Source organism: Arachis hypogaea, chromosome 9, assembly GCF_003086295.3.
Source record: "Arachis hypogaea cultivar Tifrunner chromosome 9, arahy.Tifrunner.gnm2.J5K5, whole genome shotgun sequence".
Classification (NCBI taxonomy): domain Eukaryota; kingdom Viridiplantae; phylum Streptophyta; class Magnoliopsida; order Fabales; family Fabaceae; genus Arachis; species Arachis hypogaea.
This window is the reverse complement of record NC_092044.1, coordinates 56055285-56071798: the sequence shown is the minus strand read 5'-3', so window position 1 is coordinate 56071798 and position 16514 is coordinate 56055285. Positions and strand designations below refer to the sequence as shown.

General features: G+C 41.4%; 2 non-coding genes across 2 annotated transcripts; both read right to left on the bottom strand.

The window, feature by feature from the left end:
* Positions 1-566: 566 nt before the first annotated feature.
* On the bottom strand, positions 567-674 carry LOC112713994 (small nucleolar RNA R71). The gene has a single exon (XR_003158953.1). It is a non-coding gene; the product is annotated as a small nucleolar RNA R71 (small nucleolar RNA).
* Positions 675-7085: 6411 nt separating this feature from the next.
* On the bottom strand, positions 7086-7193 carry LOC112713440 (small nucleolar RNA R71). Its single transcript, XR_003158412.1, has one exon. It is a non-coding gene; the product is annotated as a small nucleolar RNA R71 (small nucleolar RNA).
* Positions 7194-16514: the final 9321 nt, after the last annotated feature.

The following is a 16514-nucleotide window of genomic DNA, read 5'->3' as shown; positions in this document are numbered from 1 at the left end:
TTTCTTATTCTCTTCTCTTTCATATGAGCAGGAGCAAAGACAAAAGCATTCTTGTTGAGGCTGACCCTGAACCTGAAAGGACCTTGAAGCGAAAGCTAAGAGAAGCTAAAGCACTACTCTCTGTAGAGGACCTAACAGAAATCTTCAAACAAGAAGAAGACATGGCAGCCGAAAACAACAACAATGCCAACAATGCAAGGAAGGTGCTGGGTGACTTTACTGCACCTACTCCCGACTTCTATGGGAGAAGCATCTCTATCCCTGCCATTGGAGCAAACAACATTGAGCTTAAGCCTCAATTAGTTTCTCTAATGCAACAGAATTGCAAGTTCCATGGACTTCCATTGGAAGATCCTCATCAGTTTTTAGCTGAATTCTTGCAAATCTGTGACACTGTGAAGACCAATGGGGTTGACCCTGAGGTTTACAGACTTATGCTATTCCCTTTTGCTGTAAGAGACAGAGCTAGGATATGGTTGGACTCACAACCCAAAGAAAGCTTGAACTCTTGGGAAAATCTAGTCAATGCCTTCTTAGCAAAGTTCTTTCCACCTCAAAAATTGAGTAAGCTTAGAGTGGAAGTCCAAAACTTCAGACAGAAGGAAGGTGAATCCCTCTATGAAGCTTGGGAAAGATACAAACAATTGATCAGAAAGTGTCCTTCTGACATGCTTTCTGAATGGAGCATCATAGGTATCTTCTATGATGGTCTGTCTGAACTGTCCAAGATGTCATTGGACAGCTCTGCTAAAGGATCTCTTCATCTGAAGAAGACGCCTGCAGAAGCTCAAGAACTCATTGAAATGGTTGCAACTAACCAATTCATGTACACTTCTGAAAGGAATCCTGTGAACAATGGGATGAATCAGAAGAAAGGAGTTCTTGAGATTGATACTCTGAATGCCATATTGGCTCAGAACAAAATATTGACTCAGCAAGTCAATATGATTTCTCAAAGTCTGTCTGGAATGCAAGCTGCACCAGGCAGTACTAAGGATGCTTCATCTAAAGAAGAAGCTTATGATCCTGAGAACCCATCAATGGAATAGGTGAATTACATGGGAGAACCCTATGGAAACACCTATAATCCTTCATGGAGAAATCATCCAAATCTCTCATGGAAGGATCAACAGAGACCTCAACAAGGTTTCAACAACAATAATGGTGGAAGAAACAGGTTTGGCAATGGCAAGCCTTTTCCATCATCTTCTTAGCAACAGACAGAGAATTCTAAGCAGAGCCACTCTGACTTAGCAACCATGGTCTCTGATCTAATCAAAACCACTCAAAGTTTAATGACTAAAACAAGGTCCTCCATTAGAAACTTGGAGGCACAAGTGGGTCAGCTGAGTAAGAAAGTTACTGAACTCCCTCCTAGTACTCTTCCAAGCAATACAGAAGAGAATCTAAAAGGAGAGTGTAAGGCCATCAACATGGCCAAATTTGAAGAGGAGGAAGAGGCAGTGATCACCACTGAGGAAGACCTCAATGGACGTCCACTGGCCTCCAATGAGTTCCCTAATGAGGAACCATGGGAATCTGAGGCTCACACTGAGACCATAAAGATTCCATTGGATTTACTTCTGCCATTCATGAGCTCTGATGAGTATTCTTCCTCTGAAGAGGACGAAGATGTCACTGAAGAGCAAGTTGCTAAGTACCTTGGAGCAATCATGAAGCTAAATGACAAGTTATTTGGTAATGAGACTTGGGAGGATGAACCCCCTTTGCTCACCAAAGAACTGGATGACTTGACTAGGCAGAGATTACCTCAAAATAGACAGGACCCTAGAAAGTTCTCAATACCTTGTACATTAGGCACCATGACCTTCGAAAAGGCTCTGTGTGACCTAGGGTCAAGCATAAACCTCATGCCTCTCTCTGTAATGGAGAAGCTAGGGATCTTTGAGGTACAAGCTGCAAGAATCTCACTATAGATGGCAGACAATTCAAGAAAACAAGCTTATGGACTTGTAGAGGATGTTCTGGTAAAGATTGAAGACCATTACATCCCTGCTGATTTCATAGTCCTAGAGATTGGGAAGTGCATGGATGAATCCATCATCCTTGGCAGACCCTACCTAGCCACAGCAAAGGCTGTGATTGATGTTCACAGAGGAGAATTGATCATTCAAGTGAATGAAGAATCCTTTGTGTTTAAGGCTCAAGGATATCCCTCTGTAACCATGGAGAGGAAGCATGAATAGCTTCTCTTAAAACAGAGTCAAACAGAGCCCCCACAGTCAAATTCTAAGTTTGGTGTTGGGAGGCCACAACCAAATTCTAAGTTTAGTGTGAACCCCCACATTCAAACTCTAAGTTTGGTGTTGGGAGGTTCCAACATTACTCTGAACATCTATGAGGCTCCATGAGGGCCCACTATCAAGCTACTGACATTAAAGAAGCGTTTGTTGGGAGGCAACCCAATGTTATATTTATATATTTTCCATTGTTATTTTATGTTTTCTATAGGTTGATGATCATGTGAAGTCACAAAAACAATTGAAAAAGCAAAAAATAGAATGAAAAACAGAAAAAAACCCCTCACCTTTCAAATCCCACCATTCTCTTCACCACTCACATCCATCCTTCATAAAACCCCACAAACCCCACCATCCAAATTCAAACCACTTTCCCTCCCAAACCCACCCATAATGGCTGAACCTTACCCCTCTCTCCACCCCTATATAAACCCTTCTTCACTCCTTCATTTTCACACAACCTAAACACTACTTCTCACCCTCAGCCGAACCACAAAAGACCCCTCCATCTCCTCTATTTCTTCTTCTTCTACTCTTTTCTTTCCTCTTTTGCTCGAGGACGAGCAAAAATTCTAAGTTTGGTGTGGTAAAAGCGTTGCTTTTTGTTTCCCCATAACCATTTATGGCATCTAAGGCAGGAGAAACCTCTAGAAAGAGGAAAGGGAAGGTAAAAGCTTCCACCTCCGAGTCATGGGAGATGGAGAGATTCATCTCAAGGGTGCATCAAGACCACTTCTATGAAGTTGTGGCCATGAAGAAAGTGATCCCCGAGGTCCCTTTCAAACTCAAAAAGAGTGAATATCCGGAGATCCGACATGAGATCCAAAGAAGAGGTTGGGAAGTTCTTACCAACCCCATTCAACAAGTCGGAATCTTAATGGTTCAAGAGTTCTATGCCAACGCATTGATCACCAAGAACCATGATCAAAGTGTGAACCCGGACCCAAAGAATTGGCTTACAATGGTTCGGGGGAAATGCTTAGATTTTAGTCCGGAAAATGTAAGGTTGGCATTCAACTTTCCCATGATGCAAGGAGATGAACACCCCTATACTAGGAGGGTCAACTTTGATCAAAGGTTGGACCAAGTCCTCATAGACATTTGTGAAGAGGGCGCTCAATGGAAGAGAGATTCAGAGGGAAGCCGGTTCAACTGAGAAGGCATGACCTCAAGCCCGTGGCTAGGGGATGGTTGGAGTTTATCCAACGCTCAATCATTCCCACTAGCAACTGGTCCGAAGCTACTATAGACCGGGCTATCATGATTCATAGCATCATGATTGGAGAGGAAGTAGAAGTTCATGAGGTTATATCCCAAGAACTTTATATGGTGGCGGACAAGTCCTCTACCTTGGCAAGGTTAGCCTTCCCTCATCTCATTTGTCACCTCTGTAATTCAGTTGGAATTAACATAGAGGGAGACATCCTCATTAATGAGGACAAGCCTATCACTAAGAAGAGGATGGAGCAAACAAGAGATCCCACTCATGGACATGAGGAAATTCCTCATCATGAAATCCCTGAGATGGCTCAAGGGATGCACTTTCTTCCACAAAACTATTGGGAGCAAATCAACACCTCCCTAGGAGAATTGAGTTCCAACATGGGACAACTAAGGGTGGAGCACCAAGAACATTCCATCCTCCTCCATGAAATTAGAGAAGATAAAAGAATCATGAGAGAGGAGCAACAAAGGCAAGGAAGAGACATTGAGGAGCTCAAGCACTCCATAAGATCTTCAAGAGGAAGAACAAGCCGCCATCACTAAGGTGGATCCGTTCTTTAATCTCCTTGTTCTTTATTTTTCTGTTTTTCGAAAATTATACTTTATGTTTTATTTCTGTTTGTGTCTTATGATCATTAGTATCTTAGTTTCTATGCCTTAAAGTTATGAATGTCCTATGAATCCATCACCTTTCTTAAATGAAAAATGTTCTTAATTGAAAAAGAGAAGAATTGCATGAATTTCAAATTTTATAACAGATTAATTATTTTGATGTGGTGGCAATACTTTTGATTTCTGAATGTATGCTTGAACAGTACATATGTCTTTTGAATTTGTTGTTCATGAATGTTAAAATTGTTGGCTCTTGAAAGAATGATGAAAAAGGAGACATGTTACTGAGGATCTGAAAAATCATAAAAATGATTCTTGAAGAAAGAAAAAGCAGTGAATTAAAAAAAAAAAAAAAGCAAGCAGAAAAAGCCAATAGCCCTTTAAACCAAAAGGCAAGGATAATAGAAAGGATCCAAGGCTTTGAGCATCAGTGGGTAGGAGGGCCTACAGGAATAACATCCTGGCCTAGGCGGCTAAACTAAGCTGTCCCTAACCATGTGCTTGTGGCGTGAAGGTGTCAAGTGAAAACTTGAGACTGAGCGGTTAAAGTCATGATCCAAAGCAAAAAAAGTGTGCTTAAGAACCATGGACACCTCTAATTAGGGACTCTAGCAAAGCTGAGTCACAATCTGAAAAGGTTCACCCAGTTACGTGTCTGTGGCATGATGTATCCGGTGGTAATACTGGAAAACAGAGTGCTTTGGGCCACGGCCAAGACTCATAAAGTAGCTGTGTTCAAGAATCATCATACTTAACTAGGAGAATCAATAACAATATCCGGATTCTGAGTTCTTATAGAAGCCAATCATTTTGAACTTCAAAGGATAAAGTGAGATGCCAAAACTGTTCACAGGCAAAAAGCTAAGAGCCCCGCTCATCTAATTAATACTGATCTTCATAGATGTTTTTGGAATTCATTGTATATTCTCTTCTTTTTATCCTATTGATTTTCAGTTGCTTGGGGACAAGCAACAATTTAAGTTTGGTGTTGTGATGAGCAGATAATTTATACGCTTTTTGGCATTGTTTTTAGTATGCTTTTAGTATGTTTTAGTTAGTTTTTATTATATTTTTATTAGTTTTTATTTAAAATTTACTTTTCTGGAAGTTTGTGTGTTTTTCTGTGATTTTAGGTATTTTCTGGCTGAAAATGAGGGACCTGAGCAAAAATCTGATTCTGAGGCTGAAAAGGGCTGCAGATGCTGTTGGATTCTGACCTCCCTGCACTCGAAGTAGATTTTCTGGAGCTACAGAAGCCAAATTGGCACGCTCTTAATTGCGTTGGAAAGTAAACATTCAGGGCTTTCCAGAATTATATAATAGTCTATACTTTTTCCTGAGATTTGATGGCCCAAATAGGCGTTCCAAGTCTGCTTCAGAATTCCCGGCGTTAAACGCCGGAATTGGCACAAAAGTGGGAGTTAAAAGCCCAAACTGGCACAAAAGCTGGCGTTTAACTCCAAGAAAAGTCTCTACACATGGAAGCTTCAATGCTCAGTCCCAAGCACACACCAAGTGGGCCCGGAAGTGGATTTTTACATCATTTACTCATTTCTGTAAACCCTAGGCTACTAGTTCTCTATAAATAGGACCTTTTGCTATTGTATTAGGGGTTAATCTTTCAATCTTCGGATCATCTTTTGATCATGTTTTTACAATTGAACCCTCTTTGGGAGGCTGGCCATTCGGCCATGCCTAGACCTTGTTCTTATGTATTTTCAACGGTAGAGTTTCTACACACCATAGATTAAGGTGTGGAGCTCTGCTGTACCTCGAGTATTAATGCAATTACTATTGTTCTTCTATTCAATTCAGCTTATTCTTGTTCTAAGATATCACTTGTACCTCAACTTGATGAATGTGATGATCCGTGACACTCATCATCGTTCTCACCTATGAACTTGTACCTGACAACCACCTCCGTTCTACCTTAGATTGAGTGGATATCTCTTGGATTCCTTAATTAGAATCTTCGTGGTATAAGCTAGAATCCATTGGCGGCCATTCTTGAGAATCCGGAAGGTCTAAACCTTGTCTGTGGTATTCTGAGTAGGATTCAGGGATTGAATGACTGTGACGAGCTTCAAACTCGCGATTGTGGGGTGTTAGTGACAGACGCAAAAGAATCACTGGATTCTATTCCAACATGATCGAGAACCGACAGATGAATAGCCGTGCTGTGACAGAGCGCGTTGAACATTTTCACTGAGAGGACGGGACTGTAGCCATTGACAACGGTGATGCCCAACATACAGCTTGCCATGGAAAGGAGTAAGAAGGATTGGATGAAGACAGTAGGAAAGCAGAGAGACGGAAGGGACAAAGCATCTCCAGACGCTTATCTGAAATTCTCACCAATGAATTACATAAGTATCTCTATCTTTATTTTATGTTTTATTTATCTTTTAATCATTAATCCTCCATAACCATTTGAATCCGCCTGACTGAGATTTACAAGATGACCATAGCTTGCTTCATGCCAACAATCTCCGTGGGATCGACCCTTACTCGCGTAAGGTTTATTACTTGGATGACCCAGTGCACTTGCTGGTTAGTTGTGTGAAGTGGTGATAAAGAGTTGAGATTGCAATTGAGCGTACCATGTTGATGGCGCCATTGATGATCACAATTTCGCGCACCACTATGCCTACTTCCAAATTTGATGGAAGAAGCATTTCAATCCCTGCCATTGGAGCAAACAATTTTGAGCCGAAGCCTCAACTAGTTGCTCTAATGCAACAGAATTGCAAGTTTTATGGACTTCCATCAGAAGATCCCTATCAGTTTTTAACTGAGTTTTTGCAGGTCTGTGAGACTGTTAAGACTAATGGAGTAGATCCTGAAGTCTACAGGCTCATGCTTTTCCCTTTTGCTGTAAGAGACAAAGCTAGAACATGGTTGGACTCACAACCTAAAGATAGCCTGGACTCATGGGATAAGCTGGTCGTGGCCTTCTTGGCTAAGTTCTTTCCTCCTCAAAAGCTGAGCAAGCTTAGAGTGGATGTTCAGACCTTCAAACAGAAAGATGGTGAATCCCTCTATGAAGCTTGGGAAAGATACAAGCAGATTACCAAAAGGTGTTCTTCTGACATGCTTTCAGAGTGGACCATTTTGGATATATTCTATTATGGTCTATCTGAGTTCTCTAAGATGTCACTAGACCATTCTGCAGGTGGATCCATTCACCTAAAGAAAACTCCTGCAGAAGCTCAAGAGCTTATTGACATGGTTGCAAATAACCAGTTCATGTACACTTCTGAGAGAAATTTTGTGAGTAATGGGATGCCTCAGAGGAAGGGAGTTCTTGAAATTGATGCTCTAAATGCCATATTGGCTCAGAACAAAATATTGACTCAGCAAGTCAACATGATTTCTCAAAGTCTGAATGGATGGCAAAATGCATCCAACAATACTAAAGAGGCATCTTCTGAAGAAAAAGCTTATGATCCTAAGAACCCTGCAATGGCAGAGGTAAATTACATGGGTGAACCTTATGAAACACCTATAATTCATCATGGAGAAATTATCCAAATTTTTCATGGAAGGATCAACAAAAGCCTCAACATTGCTTTAATAATGGTGGAAGAAATAGGCTCAGCAATAGCAAGCCTTTTCCATCATCTTCTCAGCAACAGATAGAGAATTCTGAGCAGAGCACCTCTAGCTTAGCAAACATAGTCTCTAATCTGTCCAAGGCCACTTTAAGTTTCATGAGTGAAACAAGGTCCTTGATGCAAGTGCATATGTGCTTCATTAGTTAGTTAGTTTAGTTAGTTTTAGCTTAATTTCACTCATTTTCTCTAAATAAACAAGTCCTTTTATGAGTTTTGTTTCCATGCATGATGATATCAAGGAACATGTTAATTCTAGCCAAATTCATGCAAATGTTTTAAGGAATGCATATATGAATGAGTATGAATGAATCTCATGAAATTTATTGCATGAATTGGTAAAACTTTGAAGCTATTTCCCTTGTTGATGATAGGTGATGAGACAAGGAAGCATGGAAGCAAGAATGATGCAAGCTGGGCAAGAAGTTGGCGTTGCCAACTTGGATACAAGGGGCGTTATTCTTGCCAACGCCAGGAAAATGAAGTTGGCGTTGCCAACTTGGATATAGTGTGAGTTGTTGAAGGCAACGCCCACACACAAAGAGCTTAGCCCTGGAGGCAACCAAGGAGCAAAGTTGGCGTTGCCAACTCTAGAACCAAGTTGCCAACGCCACAACACAAGCAAGTTTGGCAGCCCTGGAAGCAAAGTTGACGTTGCCAAGAAGAACTATGGGCGTTGTTGAAGGCAACGCCACTCACACAAGCTTGGCCCTGGAGCAAGCTCAACCACGTTGCCAACTTGAGGAGGGCGTTGCCAACGCCACACAACCAAGCAACTTTGGCACCATGGGAAGCAAGCTCAACCACGTTGCCAACGCTAGATGGGCGTTGCCAACGCCACACACAAGCAAATTTTGGTACCAAGTCTTGGCGCACCAACCAGGTTGCCAAACGCCCAATGGCGCACCAACCAGGTTGCCAAACGCCCAATGGCGCACCAACCAGGTTGCCAAACGCCCAATGGCGCACCAACCGCGTTGCAAACGCTCATCAGCCCACCATCCGCATTGCCAACGCCAATCCAGGCATCATCCAAGTTGCTAACGCCAGGGAGAGGCACCATGCACGTTGCCAACGCCCAATGGCCTTGCCATGCACGTTGCCAACGCCAGGAAGCAAGCATGGAGCCTTGAGAAGGGCTCGAGCACGTTGCCAACGTGCTAAAGAGAAGGAGTTATTCACAACAACGCCAGGAAATTGTGGTGCACGTTGCTAACTTGAAATGTATGGGCGTTATTCACAACAACTCCAACAAGGCAGCCTGACCATGTCCTTTTCAATGGAAGATACCTTGAGCTACAGAGATCCAAATTGAGTGCTTCCAGTTGCGTTGGAAAGCTGACATTCAGAGCTTTCCAACCATATATAATACTCTATGGTGAAGCACAAAATTGAAGCCAAACCAGAGTCATCTTTAGGCCCTAAAAACAAGAACATGAAGTGAAATTCAAGGGAGCTAGAGATGAGCTTTGGATGTGGGATCGAGCACGTTGCCAACGTGCATAAAGGGGGCGTGTTTTGCAACAACGCCAGCCTCAAGCCCCTGCCTTGAGAGGCTAGGCACGAGCACGTTGCCAACTTGGGGTTTAAGGTGCGTTTTTGGCAACAACTTGGCAACAACTTGGCAGCTTGACCTTACCTTCTTTGAGGAACCATAACTTGAGCTAGGAAAGTCCAATTGAGGTGATTCCAGTGGCATTAGAAAATAGACATCAAGAGCTTTCCAATGATGTATAATAGTCCATATTGAGGTAGAAGGTTGACACTCAAATTCTGGGCTACATTTAGCATGAAAGTAGAGCCAAGAAGAGGAAAAGCAAGTTGTTTGCAACAACTTGGGCTAGCAACGCCCAAGTCTCAAACTCACTTCCAGGAAATTGGCATGCACGTTGCCAACGTGCACTAAAGCCTGAGTTATTGCCAATAACGCCCCTCAATGGGCCAGAATTGGTGCCAACTTGCTTTGCTTCCCCTATTCATCACAAAGGCCAACAACTTCTTCAATTGAGCCAAGAATTCAACAAAGAGAAGCCCATATTGCTAAACCAATTCAAGATCTTTGAAAGAGTTTTAGGAGTAGTATAAATAGAAGAGATTGATGTACTAGTAGGGGACTTTTGGACTTTTGAATACTTTTTAACACTTAGAATTTTTAGCATTTTTACTTAGCTTATTGTTAGAACTTCTGGGTACTCTCCCGGAAAGCTTTTTTTTGGTTTTCTATTGGAATTTTTCTTCTTCATCTTCAAGTTTTAAGCACTTCATTCTTCTTCTTCTTCCTTTCCACTTAGTTTAATTTTTGTTAATGGAATTTGTTGTTGAGATTGGAGCTATGATTCACTAAACCCCACTTTCATTAGGGGGAGGAGCTCTGTTGGTTGGAATGAATTGGTGAACCCATCTTCTCTTTCTCAATTTTAGTGGTTGATCTAAAGAGGGAACTCTTGTTCTTCAAAGATTCAACTACCATCGAGAGAGGGGTTAATCTATATGAATTATGTGGTGAATTTGATGAATGAGCCACATAATTCAGTTTAGAGTTCATCCTCTCATGATTTCCTCAATCAATATACCTTGGTTAGTATGTGAGATGTAACTCTCCTTGGTTAAGATTTTGGAAATTGTGTGGCTGGATTAAAATTGATCTTCATCTCTTCTCATGAACAATTAGATCACGAGAGTGGCAATTGGCTATGTTAAGAGAGATTGAATCACCAAGAGATTGGGATTCAATCACCCATTTGCCATGGATCTATACCCATGATTGAGGAAGATTTGACTAACATCAATTCATGAAAACTAACATCTCTGATCCCTAATGATCCTCTCTATCATTAATTCTCATTTCTCTTGCTCTAGTTATTTGATTACCCATTTCCCAATCCCTTTCTACATTCTGTCTATTTACTACTCTTGTTATTTACATTCTGTTCATCTACTTTTTGCCATTTACCTTATGTTCTTTAAATTTCTGCACCCTTTAGTTCCTTGCCATTTATCTTTGATGTTATTTAAGTTTCTTGCAATTTAAGTTTCAGTTATTTACTTCCATTTTATTTCTATATTCTTGTTCTTAATTGCCATTTAAATTCCTGTCATTATGTTCAAAAGTCACATTGCTCATAAAATCAAAAATCATGTTCGCTTGACTAAACTTGCCATTTAACTAAAGTTGCTTAATCTACCAATCCTCGTGGGATCGACCTCACTCTTTGTGAGTCTTATTACTTGATACGACCCGGTATACTTGCCGGTTATACGTGAAATCCCAATTTTTACGTATCAAGTTTTTGGCGCCGTTGCCGGGGATTGGTAAGATTGACAATGATCAAGTGAAAGGTGGTTTAGATTAAGCATTTTTCTTTGTGTTTTTGTTAAGCCCACTAACTGTTTGATACTTTGTTTCACTAACCCCAATTTCACTCTAGTTCTAGAATATTGCACTTGTGATTTCGGTTTTGTTTGTGTATGTCAGGAGCTAGTAGACATAATATTGAGGACGAGAGAACCCGCCGAAGGATAAGGAGAGCAGAAAGAGGAAAGTTCATAGTTGGTGAAGAAGGGTCAGAGGAATCAGAGGGAGAAGATCAAGTCATGGATGATGAGATACAAAACCCTCCTGGAGGGGCCAACAATAATGGTGGACAAGCTAGAAGGGTGTTATCCTCATTTACTATCCCTGATCCAAGACATTGTGGTAGCAGTATTGCTACACCAAATGTTCAGGCCAATAACTTTGAGCTAAAACCTCAACTCATCACTTTGGTACAGAACAATTGCTCTTATGGAGGGGGACCTCTTGAAGACCCAAATCAACATCTTTCTGTTTTTCTGAGGATATGCAATACAGTGAAGACAAATGGAGTGCATCCAGATGTCTACAAGTTGTTGCTATTTCCATTCTCTTTGAGGGATAAAGCCACTCAATGGCTAGAATCATTCCCCAAGGAAAGCCTCAATGATTGGAATGAAGTGATGGGCAAATTTCTAGCAAAGTTCTACCCACCTCAAAAGATCATCAAGTTGAAGACAGAGGTCCAGACTTTTAGGCAAATGGAAGGGGAGTCATTGTATGAAGCCTGGGAAAGGTATAAAGCACTAATGAGAAGATGCCCCCCTGACATGTTTAGTGACTGGGTTAAGCTCCAAAACTTCTATGAAGGCTTAAGCTTCGAAGCAAGGAAAGGACTAGATTACTCATCAGGAGGATCACTCAACATGATGAAAACTGCCGAGGAGGCCCAAGACCTCATTGAGATTGTGGCAAATAACCAATACTATTACTCATCAGAGAGGCAGCACAATCCGCCCCCAAAGAAAGGTGTAATGGAGCTTGAAGGTGTTGATGCTATCTTGGCACAAAACAAGTTAATGCACCAACAAATCCAACAACAAATGGAGATGATAACAAAGAGAATGGATGGTTTGCAACTTGCAGCAGTGAACACAACAAATCAACCATTGCTTGAATGGAACCAAGGTGAAGGGACCAATGTTGAACAACCACAAGAACAAGTTCAATACATGCAGAACACTTCAAATTCTCAGGATGAATTTCATGGTGATACATACAACCCATCTTGGAAAAATCATCCCAATCTTAAGTGGGGTGAAAATCATTGGCAAAAGAATAGCAATTACAATCAAAATCGTCACACAAGCAACCAAAATCACCATGCCAACAACACTAACCAATATAGAAAATCACAAAACACATATCAACCACCCCATCATAACTCACAAACCCACCAAAATAACTTCTCTGCACCATCATCCAACTCACAAAATTACCACACTAATCCACCCAACAACTTCCAACAACAATCAACCCCCATCATACCCCCAATTGACCATCATGAGACAAGAATTTCAAGTCTTGAAGCAACTTTGCAAGCACTTGCTCAAACCACTCAAGCCTTAGCTAAGGGACACAAGGAACATGAGGTCATCATGAAGAACATTGAGAGACAAGTGGGACAATTAGCCAAACAAGCCGAGAGACCAACCAATGTTCTCCCAAGTGACACAATACCCAACCCAAGAGAAGAATGTAAGGCTCTGCAGTTAAGGAGTGGCAAGGTAGTTGGTGAAAGTTCAAATAAAGAAGCAACAAAAACCAAGGAGCAAGACACAGTGGAGAGGCAAGATGAAGAAAAGGCTTCAACATCTAACAAAGGCAAGGAGGTTGTCAAGCCACAAGGCAATCCACCAAGTCAAGGAGGCAACCGTGATGGCAAGGAGAGTATGAATCCATAAAAAGAGAACAAAAATGATGGAGTGAAAGCTTATGTACCCAAGCTTCCATACCCAACTAGGATACACAAAGGAGCAAAAGACCAACAATTCCCAAGGTTCTTAGAGATCTTCAAGAAACTTGAAATCAACATCCCATTGGCAGAGGCTCTAGAACAAATGCCATTATATGCAAAGTTTCTTAAGGAATTAATCACCAAGAAGAGAAGTTGGCAAGAAAAAGAAACCGTGATTCTCAATCAAGAGTGTAGTGCCATCATTCAACAAGGGTTACCTCCAAAACTCAAAGACTCTGGCAGCTTTCTCATACCTTGCACGATTGGGAGCATGGCTGTTGACAAATCACTTTGTGACCTGGGAGCAAGCATTAACTTAATGCCCCTTACCATGATGAAGAAAATGATGATTGAAGAGCTCAAACCCACAAGGATGTCACTCCAACTTGCTGACAGATCCATCAAAGTACCAAATGGAGTAGTTGAGAACCTCTTGGTGAAGGTGGGAAACTTCATATTCCCAGCTGATTTTGTGGTCCTAGACATGGATGAAGAGGGAAACAATTCAGTCATTCTTGGTAGACCCTTTTTGGCTACAGCTAGAACAATCATTGATGTGGAAAAAGGAGAGATGATTTTTAGAGTGCATGATGAACAAATGACCATAAATGTCTTCAAAGCAATGCAACACCCTGTTGAGAAAGAAAGTTGCATGAGGGTTGATGTAGTAGATTCTTTGGTTGAAGAAGTGCTTGACACAAACCATCAAATGAAACAAGAGGAAGTCCATAACATCAAGGGACAAGAAGAAAACACGTTGGAAGCATCAAAGGAACCAAGTGAAGCTACCAAAGAAGAGGCACCACAACAAGAGTTGAAACCACTACCCCCTCATCTTAAATATGCATTTCTTGGTGAGAAGGATAGCTTCCCAGTGATCATCAATTCCACATTGAATGCAGAAGAAGAAGAAAAGCTCCTTGTGGTTTTGAGAGCTCACAAAGAGGCGTTGGGGTGGACCATTGATGACTTGAAAGGCATAAGCCCTGTTGTATGCATGCACAAGATACTCTTAGAGGAGGGTTCCAAGCCGGTGGTACAACCCCAAAGAAGATTGAATCCTACAATGAAGGAGGTTGTTCAAAAGGAAGTTTTGAAGTTGTGCAAGGCTGGGATTATCTACCCTATATCTGACAGCCCATGGGTTAGTCTAGTGCAAGTAGTACCTAAGAAAGGAGGCATGACTGTCATTGTTAATGAACAGAATGAGCTTATTCCAACAAGAACAGTGACAGGGTGGAGGATGTGCATAGACTATAGGAGGCTGAATGATGCCACACGGAAAGATCACTTCCCTCTACCTTTCATTGATCAGATGCTTGAAAGGTTGGCTGGCCATGCCTATTACTGTTTTCTTGATGGATATTCTGGGTATAATCAGATTGTGGTTGACCCCATGGATCAAGAGAAGACTTCCTTTACTTGCCCCTTTGGAGTCTTTGCATATAGGAGAATGCCATTTGGACTATGTAATGCCCCAGCTACCTTTCAAAGGTGCATGCTATCAATCTTCTCAGACATGGTAGAAAAATTTATTGAAGTCTTTATGGATGATTTCTCTGTTTTTGGTGATTCCTTCAATACTTGCTTGCATCATCTTACCTTAGTCTTGAAAAGATGCCAAGAAACAAACTTAGTTTTGAATTGGGAGAAATGCCATTTCATGGTACCCGAAGGCATTGTTCTTGGTCATAAAATTTCAAGAAAAGGTATAGAAGTTGACAAGGCAAAAGTAGAAATTATAGAAAAACTTCCTTTGCCAACTAGTGTGAAAGCCGTTAGGAGTTTCTTGGGGCATGCTGGTTTCTATAGGAGATTCATCAAAGATTTTTCAAAAATAGCAAAGCCACTAAGCAATTTGTTGGTGGTAGACAACCCTTTTATCTTTGATGATGAATGCAAACATGCTTTTGAAACTCTAAAGGCTAAGCTCACCACAGCACCAATCATCACACCCCCAAGTTGGGGACTACCTTTTGAACTCATGTGTGATGCAAGTAACCTTGCAATTGGTGCTGTGTTGGGGCAAAGGAAGGAGAAGAAGCTTCATGTTATCTACTATGCAAGTAAGGTATTGAATGAAACTCAAAGAAACTACACCACAACAGAGAAAGAGTTACTAGCCGTGGTGTATGCCTTTGATAAGTTTAGACAATATTTGATTGGATCTAAAGTCTTAGTGTATACTGACCATGCTGCCATTAAGTATCTTATGTCAAAACAGGATGCCAAACCAAGGCTAATTAGATGGGTGCTACTCCTACAAGAGTTTGACATTGAGATCAAAGATAGAAAGGGCAGTGAAAATAAAGTTGCTGACCACTTATCAAGGGTACCACAAGATGAATACCAAGACAATTTTCCATCAATAAATGAAGAGTTTCCAGATGAACATCTCTTGCACATTCAACATGTCCCTTGGTTTGCAGACATGGCCAACTACAAGGCAGGAAAGATCATTCCACAAGAGTACACAAGACAACAAGTTAAGAAGCTGCTGCATGAGGCTAAGTTCTTCTTTTGGGATGAGCCATTCTTGTTCAAAAGATGCCCAGATGGAATGATAAGGAGATGTGTGCCAGAGGATGAGATGAAGAACATACTATGGCATTGTCACAACTCTAGTTATGGTGGTCATTTTGGAGCTGAAAGAACTGCTGCAAAGGTCCTTCAAAGTGGTTTCTATTGGCCTTCAATCTTCAAGGATGCTAGGGAGTTTGTGAGCCAATGCAATGAATGTCAAAGAACAGGGGGTTTGTCAAAGAAAAATGAGATGCCTCAAAAGTTCATTTTGGAAGTGGAACTCTTTGATTTGTGGGGAATAGATTTCATGGGACCTTTTCCTCCATCCTACACGTTCAAATACATCCTGGTAGCAGTGGAGTATGTCTCCAAATGGGTAGAAGCAATAGCCACCACCACATGTGATACCAACGTGGTCTTGCAATTCCTCAAGAAGAACATCTTCACTAGATTTGGAGTACCCAAAGGACTTATAAGTGATGGGGGAAGCCACTTTTGCAACAAGCAACTCAATTCTTTACTCCACAAGTATGGTGTTACACACAAAGTAGCTACACCATATCACCCACAAACCAATGGACAAGCTGAACTTGCCAACAGAGAGCTAAAAAGGATCTTGGAGAAAACTGTGGGAACAACAAGAAAGGATTGGGTTAGGAAGCTGGATGATGCACTTTGGGCATATAGGACAGCCTTCAAGACACCCATAGGAAAATCTCCATTTCAATTGGTGTATGGAAAGGCATGCCACCTCCCTGTGGAGCTTGAACATAAGGCCTTTTGGGCCACCAAACTTCTGAATTTAGATGCTCAAGCAGCAGGAGAGAAGAGGTTGCTACAACTCAATGAACTTGAAGAGTTCAGGTTGGAGGCATATGACAATGCCAAGATATACAAAGAGAGAGCAAAGAGATGGCATGATAAGAGGATCTCTCAAAGAACATTTGAACCAGGCCAAAAGGTGTTGCTATTCA